At 36.0% G+C, this 15102-nt stretch overlaps 1 protein-coding gene across 1 annotated transcript in view; it reads right to left on the bottom strand.

Annotated features, from left to right (window-relative positions):
• LOC107747281 (protocadherin-15-like) overlaps positions 1–12865 on the bottom strand; it is a 187002-nt gene extending 174137 nt beyond the window's left edge. Inside the window, exon 1 of the mRNA XM_016561750.1 lies at positions 12702–12865. The gene's annotated coding sequence lies outside the window, so the exon portion shown is untranslated. The remainder of the gene's footprint in view (positions 1–12701) is intronic.
• Positions 12866–15102: the final 2237 nt, after the last annotated feature.

The raw sequence follows: 15102 nt of genomic DNA, 5'->3' as shown, positions 1-15102 counted from the left end.
ACTTGGCCCTTCCAGGCCACTTTCCTGCAGAGACTTGAGCCAACCCTGATAAAACTCACCTGCCTGTAGCTTTCTAGTAGTCTTGAAGACAATGATTAGCTGGTTCAGGTGTGTTTGATTAGAGTTGGAGCTAAAATCTGAAGCAAAGTGACCTGGAAGGGCCAAGTTTGCCCACCCCTGCCCTAAAGGGAATAAATACGAGATGGGAGGAAAATATATGTTTCAATATTTTTCCTCGCAGTTATATAATTGGGTAATTATACTACATATTTCGGCATCAGGGAGCCGCTATTATACCTGGCATTGAAACTGGCATCGTGCTTTTGAATGCACGATCGCTTTTAGTTTCACTTTCACTTTCGAGAGTCACGATCGCACGTAGTCTGTTTATACTATGGAGCGGCAGTACTTGCCACATATTTTATATGTTTGTCAGTGGTACTGAGGATCTGCAAATCATTCGCCATCGTCCTCAGACATCTCTCCTTACTCTGTTTATGTGGTAAGTGAAATTGTATGTACTGTAATGTAAAAGGCAACCGTTACACCGTGTCTACACCGGACGCGACAGTTGTTATGTTGCGCCGCGCTGCATCAGCTAAAGTCTAGCTGCGTCCCAAATGACGCACTATACACTATGCACTCATACACTATGTACTTATGCACTATGTACTCAACCATGTATAGTATGAATTATATAAGGTTATTTTGTCATTCATAATCGGAGTCTGATTTTTTTTTTTTACAGGAACACTGAATGACCAAAAAAAGCACCAGCACCAGTCCTCTAAGTTCATGGTTACCAAGTTTTAATTCTAATTACTAAACTTCTATTATTAAATAATACTTGATTATCATATTATAATGCTTGACTGCTTGACTGACTGATATTAAGAGTGTACTTTCAGATATTTAAAAAGCTGTACCATTTTACAAACATTATATATGTTTGTAAAATGGCATAATTCTGTTTCCTATTTCTCTCAGAAAAACATAAAAGAGCATTTTGATCTAAAGCATGAATTAAAGAGAGGTCATTTGATAACACTGCAGCATACTACGGTCTGAAATGTGTATCATTTCATAAGCGGTATGAAGTGATTCACATACTATTTGAAAGAATAGTCAATAGTAGTTAAAATTTAGTGTATACAGTGAAGTATGCAGCAAGCAGTACTCTAGTATTCCATTCTGAGCAAAGCCAGTGAAGCACTCTTTAGCAGACGGGGATCATTCACATTTCATTCATGAAGTGGTTGTTTTCTCTATTAACCAGCTGGTCTACACTATACTCAGCCCTCATGACTGCATTTGCTCTGTAAAACAACACAGGGACTGAATAATCTCATGTCATCTTGAGAGCAGATTGAAACCTGAAGCCCTTCCTGCTGCTGGAGTAACAGCGAGTAGTGCAAGTTTGATCAGCCCTTAAATGCGTCATTATTGTGCTGCCTGTAATGTTCTATTATTCTTACAACACTTCAAATTCTCAGCCTGTGTTTCTTAAGAAGAGCACAGATGGCTGGGCAGGGTTTTATTATCAATGAGATGTTAAAAAGATCTTATTTGGTGTTTTTCTTTCCTGTGGGCTGTAATGTTTAGGAATTCAGAGATTTTTTCCATCGCTGGCTATTAATCTAATGAATTGTGTTTGAACTATGAGAGCGTTTCTTTCTTTACTCAAGGGCTGCCTCACCCTTTTTGCCTTTGGTGAAGGGTAATGGATCAAAGTGATTGGCATCACTATGCTTCAGCAAAGCAATCAGGGGTAAGAAGGCCATTGCCATTACTGTGGACTATAATATCAGCAAAGCACACCTGCCTAATAGCGCCCTGCTTTTTCCACTGTCACAGGCAAATAAGAAATCAATGGAAATGCTGACATCTCGCACTAAAACCTATTACAGTCAATGTCCGACAGTCTTTTATTCATAAAATGTTCTGTCAAGCTAAACCCCTCATCAAAGACACTTTGATGCTATGTCATGCTAGGACACTGTTTTGCATTTCTAAATAATTTAAAATGACTAAACTTCACTGACAAGCCACTCATTCGCCCAGCATGCTTTCAGAAGCCACCCGAAGGATGATCACATGATGGCTAACTGATTGCCGACAGGCCGCCTTTCCAGTGAATCACTTGTCATAGACACCAAACACTGATAAGACGTTACTGAAACCTCCCAGTAAAGGTAAAATAAAATGATGTGCTTCCTCCTGCCTTAAAGCAATAGTTTGGCTAAAAATCTAAATGATGTCATTATTTACTCACCCTTATGTCGTTCTAAATAACAATTTTACAGTTTCACAGTACAAAAATAACAGCATACAGGTTTGAAACTACATGAGTATGAATACATAATGAGAGAATTTTCATTTTTGGGTGCAATATACTTTTAAAGGAATAGTTCAAACAAAAATTAAAATTTACTGAAGAAATTTAGAATTACATCACTTGCTCATCGATGGACCCTCTGTAGTGAATGGGTGCCATCAGAATGAGAACTAAAAAATTAAAATTAGCTGAAAATGTAATCACCTACAGGCCATCTAAGATGCAGATGAGTTTGTTTCTTCATCAGAACAGATTTGGAGAAATTTAGCATTACATCACTTGCTCAGCAATGGATCCTCTGCAGTGAGTGGGTGCCGTCAGAATGAGTCCAAACAGCTACTGAGAACTCCTTCCAGCAATCTGCACTCCAGGTCACAACATCAAACAAACCAGGGGAAATAGCACTAGAAAAAGCTATATATACAGTACACACAAACAGTATTGCTGTAATATGAGTCAAGGTCAAAGCACACGACAACCATATTAAAGTAAATGACAAGGTGGCTGTGGTTTGTGAACTGGGGACAGCATGCTAGTTTAAAAACACATTCAAAGCAAGTGTGAACAGAGCCGAGGTCAAACCAGAGCAGCACCTCATTCAGACTCTAAAAAGATGGACAACACATTAAGCTGTGGATCAATGAAAGGTGCAATGGATGCATTTCAAGGGTCGTATGGCTCAAAAACATTTATGTCACATTTTTACTGAGTTTTTACTCTTTATGTTAAAATGGCAGTTAAAAACATATTTTTCTGCTCTTGAACACACAAATAATGTTGCACAACAATGCAATACAGTACAAACTCTGCTTATATTATAGAGTAAAATTTAACATGATAAAAAAAAACACTTGCTCTGAATTGTTTTAGTGCCGATTTACTAATACAAATAAGGCAGTGGTGTCAAAACAGTTCCAAAATTGGAGCTTTCTGCACAGTTTGCCACGCATGTGCAGTATATGTGCAGTGTATTTAATTTGCTCTTTTTTAATCAACCAGCCCATCATTTTTCAGACGTCAGAACAAAAAGACTGGATCTATGACTGCCAGCTGATAAGACTTATTTTCATTCTGCAACAAATTATGTACCATGTTTCAGAAACCAGTTTAAGCTGATATGACTTGGTGTCAACTCATCTGATTATATCTAGAAAAAAACACTCCAACAAACTCAATAAACACTTAAAGGGTTAGTTCACCCAAAAATGAAAATCCTAGGTGTATATGACTTTCTTCTTTCAGACGAATCCAGTCGGAGTTCTATTAAAAATTGTCTTTGATCTTTCAAGCTGTTTCATGGCACTCAACGGGTGTTGCATTCCTTCAGTCCAAAAGACGTGAAATAAAAAGCTCCCTTCCATAAAACATAAAAAAAAGCGTTGCGCATGCGCCGGTGAGTCTCGTGAAAACCAACGTTTGTTTACAGGATCAAAAGAAGCAAAGTTTCCTTACTTTAGCAAAGGAAAATCAGTCTCCTCTTGGCTTATATCGAAATCCTCCGACATTCTTCTTTACAAATTTGATCTCTCCGCTGCGTTTCCGCGTGCGTCACTTCTGAGCGGCGCATGCGCAAAGTCGAACTCATACGTCATTCCCCCGGAACTGTTACGTTTACAACAGTGTGAGCGCAAGCTAGATTCAAGTATTATTACGTTCTGAATATGGATATTTTTCTTACAAAAATGCATCGATTCGCTACAGGAGGCCTTTGTTCACCCCCCGGAGCCGTGTGAGACACTTTTTTATGGAAGGGAGCTTTTTATTTCACGTCTTTTGGACTGAAGCAACGCAACACCCGCTGAGTGAAATGATAGAGCTTGAAAGACAATTTTTAATATAACTCCGACCGGATTCGTCTGAAAGAAGAAAGTCATATACACCTAGGATGCCTCGGGGGTGAGTAAAACGCAGCCTAATTTTCATTTTTGGGTGAACTAACCCTTTAAATCTACACTCAAAGGAACAAGTTGTTGACAACATTGGTTCTCAAGGGTCTCATAACCAAACGCCATGACATCAAACGTGCGCCATATGTGACCAAGAGGTGTAATGGAGATTATGCAGGTCTGTTCATCACAAAGCTTCAGCAGATACAGTACACAAGTCATATATACAAATTTTATGATCCTTTTATAGTGATGGAATATATGAAGATTCTTGAAAAATTTATTTTGTTTGTTCCAAAGAAAAAAATAACATCACACAGGTTGGGAATGACATGAGCGTGAGTATGACAGATTATTCATATTTGATGTGAACTATCCTTTCAACAAATAAAGAATGTTCTTTTCTGTTCACACTGCTTTCAATCCTGACTGACAGACTTTTATCTGCACTGACTGTCATTATCTGAAAGTGATCAAATCAGATATATTGGTTGCTATAGTATTGATGTAGGCATCACCAAGCAAATTTCTTCTACTATAAGAAGCTGAAAGCTGGCAGTATGGAGACAGCTGACAGAAAGCTTGAAATCTGCTTATCTACACCATGGCGTTTCGCCAAGGAACTGAACTGATGCTCTACTGGAGTAAGAATATCTGGCACTGCAGAGAAAACCTCTCAAATGCATGAGCTGCCATGGTGAAAAAAGTCACCATGGTGCATCCTGTCTCATTAGAAAAACAGTGATTGCAACTGGCACATCTGAGAGAGTTTGAATGTTTGACCCTTTAGATGGACTAATGGCTTGTGCAAGAACATCTCTTCTGAAAGGCTTCTAAAAACATCATCCCTAGAGTGGAGAGATGAGGCATTCGCCCTCTCACTCGCACACAAATAACACACTTTTTTTTTTTTACCGAGCACTCACCATTGTGGCAGAAATGTCAAGTCTTTCCAAGAACCTGAGAATGAATATATTGAAGCCATTATTGCCAAGGAAGTCATTTGATGCTTTTCAGTTCACACAAGGCTACTTGCTGTACATTTGAGGGGAAAGTTCAGTCATAAGGCTTCACTTAGTCAGACATGAAAATGCACCTCTGCCCAGTGCATTTGGCTTTGGCGAACCTCTATAAATCATTCAGTTTGCCATGTAGAAGAGGGAAATATATGAGAAGTAGAAGTAGCTAAACGTGCAACGTGAAAAGAGCAGCTTGTATTTTCACCTGGTTATGTTGGTGAGTGCTAGTGATACATTTGAGGGGAAAGTTCAGTCATAAGGCTTCACTTAGTCAGATATGAAAATGCACCTCTGCCCAGTGCATTTGGCTTTGGCGAACCTCTATAAATCATTCAGTTTGCCATGTAGAAGAGGGAAATATATGCACAGAAGTAGCTAAACGTGCAACGTGAAAAGAGCAGCTTGTATTTTCACCTGGTTATATTGGTGAGTGCTAGTGAATCTATGTATGGTTCTGTCTTGTTGGTAAAGCTACTTAAAGAGATCGATCACCCACAAATAAAAATTCTATCATCATTTACCCACCCTTGTGTCATTTCAAATCTGTACTCTACAAACTACACTGAAAAAAAGGAGACATTTTTCAAAAAAGAAGAAAAAGTCATACAGGTTTGGAATGACATGAGGGTGAGAAAACAATTCTCACAAGTTCAACAAGGCATGACTGTCCATTGAATGCTGAAAAGTATGTTAATTGATAAACTAGATCAGTATACAAAATGTGGATCTCATTATTCTCCATAGGTATTCATACATAAAGTATAGTTATCTAAATAAATGCATTAACAAATTCTTCATATTCTGTGATTCATATTCAATATTCAAATGATTCATAAATAATTCTACATTTCTGAACATTGTTTAAAAAATGGACTTGCAAATATGTATGTAAATTGTCACATTCTATTCAATGGCCCAGTGTTTCATAAATAAGTCCTAATGCACATGTCGTTTTCTATTCAAATACAATTTAAAAAATGGAAATAATCTGTGTATTTTTTCATTGTTTCTAGGGCTGCCACTAACGACTATTTTTTTCCCGATTAATCTGTCGACTAGTTTGTCGATTAATCTAAACGATTAATTTCCCGCACAAAAAAATAAATAAATAAATTTAAACCAACTGAAATCCAAAATTTAAAAAGTAAAGTGCAACATAAATGCAAGAAGCAAGTGTCCATCTCATTAAAGCAAAAGTAAAGTGCATCCATCTCATAGTCCAAATCACTGAAATCAAAGTGTAAGAATGACAACATATCCACGTGTTCTAGTCTACTAATAATACAATTATAATAAAAAACACTGAGTATTTACCAGAAATGTTATTTACCAAAATTTATTTAGGAGAAAAATGTAAATGTGCAGTATTTCTGAAAAAAAAAAAAAAACTTTTTTTTTTATTTATAAAATCAATTAATTGGAGATGCTTTCGATTATTAAAATTTTATGGAACCATTAAAATAGAATCCAGAAAATAATGGAAAACAGAATTTGGTAAAGATAAAACTGTAAAACTCAATTAATTAGACAGGCTTTTTGATTAATAAAATTTAATTTAACCATTAAAACAGAGTATAGAAAAATGAAAATGGAAAAAAAATTAATTTGGAAATAAAACTGATTTCATAGGGCCCTATAATTATAATAAATTTTATGCGCCACTTCCGGTATTTTGCCGGTTAGTCGACGCGAGCAAAATTAAGTCGAGGATTTTTAAAAATCGAATAGTCGAACAAAGTCGACGAATCGCGACAGCCCTAATTGTTTCTATTCAAAAACAATTTAAAAAATTGAAAAAATGTGTGTACACTAAATATGAATACTGATGTAGGCCTAATCATAAAAAGTGGGGTCCAAAAGTCTGAGACTCATTTTTTTAACCCGATAAATAAGCAGGAAGTTTTGAGATTTTAAAACAAAGAAAAGTTATGCAAATGAAGAAGAAATTTGCTGTCATTAAATTAAAAGAGGGATTTAACCAAATACAAAGTAAATCTGAAATTCGTATAAATGTGACCCTGGCTGTGAAAACCCAGCTAATGTCATTTTTTTGTGATTTACTGTTGTCTACATAAAATCATTCTTCATAAGATAAAGAACATTCTGTGAAAATGTAACATTGATATCTTTAATATTGACTGAGAAAGACCATGTCAAAGATTAAAATCATAGTGAAATTAATGGCTGAAATCAAACTTTGATGCTTGTTATCTCATAATTAGATTTTAGCCTGACACTTTAGCCTGGATTTCACAGAGAGGGTCACAAATTGTTCAATGCAACTTTTCCTCAAAAATGCTGGTAATATAATTTATAATGAAAAGCGGAAGTCTCAGTGACTTTTGGTTTAACAAAAGGTTTACACACACTCTCCTTATGCTAGTAATTATCATCTAGAAACAATATTTGAGCTCATTTCTGCAGTTTAATATGTTTGGTGTATAGAGAAGCATTCACAGACCATCTGATATCCTGCATACTGCTCTACTGAAGCTCTCCAAACAGCATCTGTACCTGAGATGATCGCATCTGCCCAAACATCAGCAGTCTGAACCTCACTCTCATCTCCTCAGACCTCACGTCTGCTCTAAACCATTCTCTGCAGCAGCACTAGCGCCTACATCAATATACGCTCATCTTGTTCCTCCAAACTCTTCAGTTCTCTTCTAAATAGCTCTTTGAACCTCTGTCTGCCTCTGCAAACTATAGCATCTCAACCAGATACATTAGCACTCTTTTATGCACCGAAGTCTGGATTCCAGACCTCTCCGACTGCTCCCTTTCTGTTTGAGCTCTAAACCTCTGGCTTTAGCTGTCTCCCCTGCTGCTGTCATCCCGGGGGACTCCCATTGGGCAGAAGCTGATTAGAGATGAATCAGACAGCTGAGAGAGGCTGAATGAGGTAAAGATGCATGCAGGAGAAATCCAGCCTGGCCTTCACACATCAGAGACCATGTACACGGAAGAGAGGAGAATATCATTGGAGTTATAGTCATACAGTTGGCACTGCAGCCAACTCACTGTACAACAGCCCTGAATGTACCTACAGTTCCCTCTACATTCCTGAAAAGCATCATGAAAGTGGTCCATATGACTCATGTGCTACATTCCAAGACTCTTGACACCACACCTGCCTTCTCGTAGCTCAAATGGTAGAGCATGGCACTAAACTGAAAAGAAAATTGGTGTAGAATTTACTTTGAAAAAAAATTTCACTCAAATAATTACAGACACGACAAGTAACACAATGAATCAAATGAGAGTTTTTGAAGTAAAAAAGACTGAAATTGTATTTTCTTGTAAAACAGTCCAGTAATCTTCAAAAAATATAATTTTAGTGTATCTACATTGAGGTTGTGGGTTCGATTCCCAGGAAATCAAGAATGGAATGTACAGTAAGTTGCTTTGGACAAAATTCTCTCCAAATGCATAAATGTAAATACAAAATGTAACACTAAAACTATGTTTATGGAACAAAACAAACTTTAAGTCAATATGTATTTGAAAATGTGCCCTAGCTCTCCTTGGGACATGTCTAAGAGAAACATTTCTTGAGCACCAATTCAGTGCTCAAATAGATGTACTGCATGATTTATGAATCATTCTTTTGAGAAAGATCTTTTAACTGAATCAAAAACAGTCTGATTCAATCACAAATCAGACTCTAATTCTCGAGTTCAACAGCTCACTCAATGGTAAGACTATCAATAGATTACCTAAATGTTGTTATCATATGTCTTCAGAGGGCTTCTGCTGTTACCTCTCTTGCGTTTCTGAGAGATGTAATGTCCCTTGAAATTAACTGTTTGCAACAGACACTGAAAATTAAGCTGAAAAATTATAATTTTACAAATATTTGAATTTTTTGATGCAAAAAAACATCATACTAACCACTACTAACTTCATAAGCTAACCTCCAGAAACATAATATAGCGATCTGAAAATTTCATGACCCCTCTTATAAAACATAATTAATTAATTGCCACATCCTATTTTTTCTTCCATACGTCATGTTCTGGGCTCTGTAGAATCACAATGTTGTTTCATGGAAAATATGGTTAAAAATAAAAGTTGTATGCGCTCTCATTATATAACCAATTTACTTATTATGGACCACTTTTATGATACTCCTATGGTGCATTTGCATCCTTTTTGAAGCTTGAAAGCTTCAGTCCCTATGGGCACTAATTGAATCGAAAAGAGCAACCAGTACAATTCTTTGTGTTCCCTGGAAGAAATAAAGTCATAGGGGTCTGTAACAACATAAGCCTAAGTAAATGAAGACAGAAGTTTAATTTTTTGGCTCAAGTATTCCTTAAAATCTTTCCCTCTGTCCCAAGATGCTACCTTCCAGTGCGTCTGTCCATCTTGGTCTCTCTCCAGCTGTTCTCTCTCTCTCTCTCTCTCTCTCTCTCTCTCTCTCTGCCTCACAGCTTTTCTCTCCTTCCATCTCTGTCTGCGTGGCTGTGTGAATGGAAATCATTTCAGGCATCACTACCCACAGCTAATGCTGAAATGTGTTCTCTAAGGTGTCCACAGTGCATATAGTCTGTGGACTATATGAATAAAGTCATGCCTAAACCCAGATACCACACAGGCTGATACTCCACAAACGTGCAAACAACCTACAGGCACATAATGAAGTCCTTGCTATTTCACACACAACACAACCTTCACCATCCTCTTCTCCCCACTTAGTAATCATAAGACCTCTGGTAAGTTCTAAGACGCCTGAAGCTGTATTATAGGCATTAAAAGGTCAAAGGTCAACTCAGACACAAGGCGAATGAAGGTCAGGTGCATGTCTAAGACTTTGACCTCCGTGTAATTGCCTTAGGGCCCTTTAAACCATGTCACTGTACAGCTCCCATTTCCTGCGCTTCACTGGTCAGAAGTGCTTACAGCAGTTTGATGCTCATAATACTTCCAGTGTGCTGAGCAACAGACCACCTCCTGAGACAGTTTCACAAACCACAGACTTTCAGAAAACTGGTTAAGATGAAAACAGAGATTCCTTCAAACTTTACCACGTTCTTGTATCTCATGCTGGGCAAAGTATCACACTGAGAAGCATAACCTCATTGGTTTCTAATCCCAGCAATAAATAATTGAGTTAAAGCAACACCTCGAGTAAAACATTGCGTAAATAGTGAATAACTCCTAAAATATTAAAATATAGTGTGTAACTTTTCTAACAAATCTGCAAAAAGAGTTTATTCTTCAATACGTTATTGATAAGTGAACTGAATCATAAGGCGAGTCAATTTTCAGTCAGATTCGGAATGAACCGGGAACCATATATTTTAGGCTTGTGCGACTTGCATCAGTCTTTTTACTACTGTAAGTTATGTCATATGACAATGAGCAAATAAAAACACATATTCAAAATAGTTTTGTTGCATAAATAATAATGGTATTCTAAACACATTTTTATAAAAATTATTACTGAACATTCAGTATTGTTCAAATATTGTTAAGGTCAGTAAGTTTAGTACTTCTTTTTAGCAAGGATGCTTTTAATTGATCAAATTGGCAATAAAAACTTTTACACTGTTACAAAAAATATATATTTAAAATAAATGCTTTCTATTCACAAAATAATTTTGAAAAAAATATATCACAGTTTACACAAGAATTATTTCTACAAAGTTTACACAAAAATATTAAACAGCACAACTGTTTTCAACATTGATAATAATAAGAACCATTATTAGTAATTAAGCACCAAATATGATTGACATTGAGCACCAAATTAGCATATTTAAATGATTTCTGGGGGATTATGTGACTCTGGAGTAATGTCTGCTGAAAATTTAGCTTTGTCATTGCAAGATTAAATGACCTAAATACCATTTTAAAATCTATTAAAATAGAAAACAGTTCGTTTAAATTGTGAAAATATTTCACAATATTCCTTTTTTTACTTTTTGATCAAATAAATGCAGGCTTGGTGAGCATAAGATACTTAAAACATAAAAAAATATTTTGAACCATATTGTATGGTCTCCAGTTATAAGACTTATTCGAGTATTTGGATGACATGATTCAAATATAATCAACACAACAATGTTCCAAACTAATTACTGTTAAAAAGTTAAATCCTGCATTAATTGCCTCATCAACTGGCAAGAACTGCAGATGTAAATGAGAGATACATTTCAACAAGCATGAAAGGAATCGCAATGTCACAGTATTTCATCATTACAAGTTACAAACATAATCACACTGTTAAACGTTTTGACTGATCTCAAAGCTTCTTAATTGTCTTGATCTCCTAATAAAGCACAGGGTGACCGTATCATCTCTAACTAATGAAGCTTCTGTAAACCGAAACTTTAGACTGAAACATGCACAGTAACTCATGAGATCACCCCAGTCCTCCTCCTAACTAACACACACACACACAGAGAGAGAGAGAGAACGAGAGAGAGAGAGAGAGACATGCACTCTTTCTCTCCATATCAATGGTGTCAGCTGAACACAGATGCCAACTGAGCGCCTGTCTCACTGATCTATTCATTACACCAACAGCACATCACTGACTCATTATTCAAGCCTTTTTTAGCAGATAAATTCTGGAAAACATAAATGTAATAATAAAGTCAATAAAGTGGAAAAGTCCAGTAGCAACTAAAACGCAAATTAATGTAAGGTGTTAATGGTGAAATACAAGTGAAGAATGACGTGAGAGGAGGCAATGCCTCATGTCACTGTGATTGGCTGATCATGCAGTTAACAGGAAATTGCCCGTCTATAACAGATCCATAAATAAACCTAAATGTATAAAAATGGTAAAAACGGACAGATTAAGCAGGTTTTTTGGGTGGCAGGAGGTGCAATGGTGACAGATAATATATACAGAGTATATATATGTAAACTAATACTATACTAATAAATATAGCCTACTATAATACTACACTAATAAATACACTATAGTAGCCTACCCTTACATCATAAAACATTTCCACACGCTACAGATGCAGGTTCTGTGCTGTCTTTGCAATGAGAAAATAGAAACAAATGGGTTAAATTATGTGGTTGATGGGAGTGAATGAAACGGGAAAGTTTAATCCATCAGATAGCCTAGTAAACCTCTGAAATATGCTCAAAAATAATATCACGTCGAGTAGCATTTGACTTCATTTTACCAGACATGACTTGAATGAATAAAAAACTTCACAGAGAAATTAATCGATCATGTTTTTCCCCCCTCCCAAATGGATTCAAGGGGCTACAGATGCGGATCTAGAGAGGAGATGAATGATGAATAAAAGAGTTTATTTTTTTTTGTTTGTTATTGCTTAAATGTAACAGACAGAGATCTCTCATCTAATCCGTTTCAAATGGACTTCGATGCTCAAGAGAAACAAAGATCAACTAATGACACTCAAATAGCCTACGTTCTTAGACCATAATAGCATATTATTAATTCTTTAAATCAACATAATACTACTTACTCAAGCAGTTTGTTTCAGTTATTTCCTCTCCTCATGTTCATGCAGACGGCCGTTCACAGCAACAGTTAACGCGAGCGTTTTCACTCACGCGCACCGCGCGCGAAATCATTCATTGCTCCTGTCAGGAATTTACCGGACGGTCTCCGTATCACTCAAACGTTAACCCACCATGTCGGTTTAAAATCCAATGTCTCTCACCGGACAGACCCACGCAGCGAACCCCGCATCAGTCTCTGTATGTGTGTCTTTTTCTCTGACGAGGACGGACCGCAAGAGCCCCGGTGGTTTTACTTCTTACTGATTCTCCTTCAGCGCATGAAGTCCAACAGCAGGTCAGATTCAGGAGGGTATTCGTTAGTCCTCAAGTAACGGTAAAAAGTACCATGACAGCTCAAATGAAAGTGCAGCCCACCTCACACAAACCTCATTCAACCTTCTCTGCCTCCTTCCTTCTGACTCCTCTGTTTCTGTCTCTCACACTCCCTCACTCCTTCTCTCTCTCCCCTCTCTCGCTCATGAGGCAATAATCTCATTTGCTTGGTCAGTAAAGGTGAGAGCAGATCAGTCTTGATGTGTGTCTGCCAGGTTCATATAATGGTGAATAATATCAAGAAAATGTCCAGGTTAAATAAAAATATTTACATTTCAAAGTAATTATACTTCATGGTATTTATTTATTTATTTGATTGTTTGTTTGTTTGTTTGCTTGCTTGCTTGTAAAATATATGTTTTACAATAAATCATTGTAGTTTAGTGGCAATCATTGTTTATAAACATATAAATTAATAAATAAAATAAATGCAATTTTCATAATTATATACCATTTTAGAATATGTTGTAATTTAATTTATTCAAAGCAATAAATGAAAGTGATCTTTTAAAACTGAAAAAGCAGTTATGTATATTATAAATACATAAATAATCATTATATCCAGACATGCTTCTCATTAAAGTAATAATCATTCACAATAATGACAATTTTGAAATAATGTATTTTAAATTTGGAGAGAGGTGCGTCTTAATTGTCATGCAAAAAAAACAAAATTCTTAATTTCCATTAAAATAAACTTCAGTTTCTAAATCATAAATTATACTTTCTTAATATTTTCGTTTTGGTTGAAATATGCCCCAGATTCAGATTTATACTCATTCAGCCAAATAAAAAGTACAAATAGGCAGTTTCACAAATACAAAATAAGAACACAAACACAATGCATGCTGTGAATGCGCTGAGTTGTAAATTAAATGTTTCTCATAAACACGATGCAGCCTCAGGTTGTGACACTGCAAGTGAACAGCGTGAAAGAGTCTTTTCTTTCACCTCTTTAGAAATTTATGTGGGTGGTAACAGGGAGAGACAGAGAGATGTGCAAACACTGGCTTGCTGTGCTCTTCTCTAGTAACATAACCAGTTAACATCTTAAATGCAGCTCAGTGTAACCTGAGAGGCTGCAGTCCAGTGCTCATGTTCAAAACCCCTGTAACAACAACACACCACCTGAATGCAGCCCACCACTGCAGAAATGTATTTACACACAGGATCCACATGCCACAATGACAGCATTTGTGGCATAATATTGATAAACCACAAAAAAAATCTGCACTTGTCCCTTATTTTGTTAAAAATTAACAAAACCAATCAGGGTTACAGTGAAGCACAATGGAAGCGAACGCGGCCAGTCTATAAACGTTAAAATGCTCAATGTCATAGTATAGCCTTAAGATATGAACAATATGCATGCTATGAATTTAAGGTGAAAAAAAAAATGCTTACTAACATTTTGTTTATAGTGTCATATGCAATTTTACAACTTCATCATGACAATGCAATGGTATAAACCCTTAAACAACTGTAAAATGATTATTTAAATAACTTTATAGCTTAAACAATACATAAAAAAAAACTATTTAGGCCTACATTTAATATTTATGCAATTGAATTGCATATAAAATTTGCATACATTTAGAAAACACAGTTTTAACATAAACAAACAGGTAAAATTTCTGCGCTCAAAAATCATAGCATAGTTTATTATTAAGTATTTTTATTAGATTTTATTTAAATAAAGTTTTTCAAAATGCATTTATACTAACTGGTGATTGACGATTATATAAACATTGTTTATTGTGTATTTAAAACACATTCAGATTATAGTACTATTACAAAAATCTTACTCGTATCTTACCTGTTTCATGTATGTGTGACTGACTGCATCACGTTAAAATTGGAATGAAAATGAACTGAAACTTTATATGTAATTCAAATATATAAATCTTAAAGGAACACTCCACTATTTTTGAAAATAGGCTCATTTTCCAACTCCCCTAGAGTTAAACAGTTGAGTTTTACCGTTTTCGAATCCATTCAGCCGGTCTCCGGGTCTGGCGGTAGCACTTTAGCTGCA

This window comes from Sinocyclocheilus rhinocerous, unplaced genomic scaffold (assembly GCF_001515625.1).
Source record: "Sinocyclocheilus rhinocerous isolate Xijiao unplaced genomic scaffold, SAMN03320098_v1.1 scaffold1069, whole genome shotgun sequence".
Classification (NCBI taxonomy): Eukaryota; Metazoa; Chordata; class Actinopteri; order Cypriniformes; family Cyprinidae; genus Sinocyclocheilus; species Sinocyclocheilus rhinocerous.
This window is presented reverse-complemented; position numbering and strand designations above follow the sequence as displayed.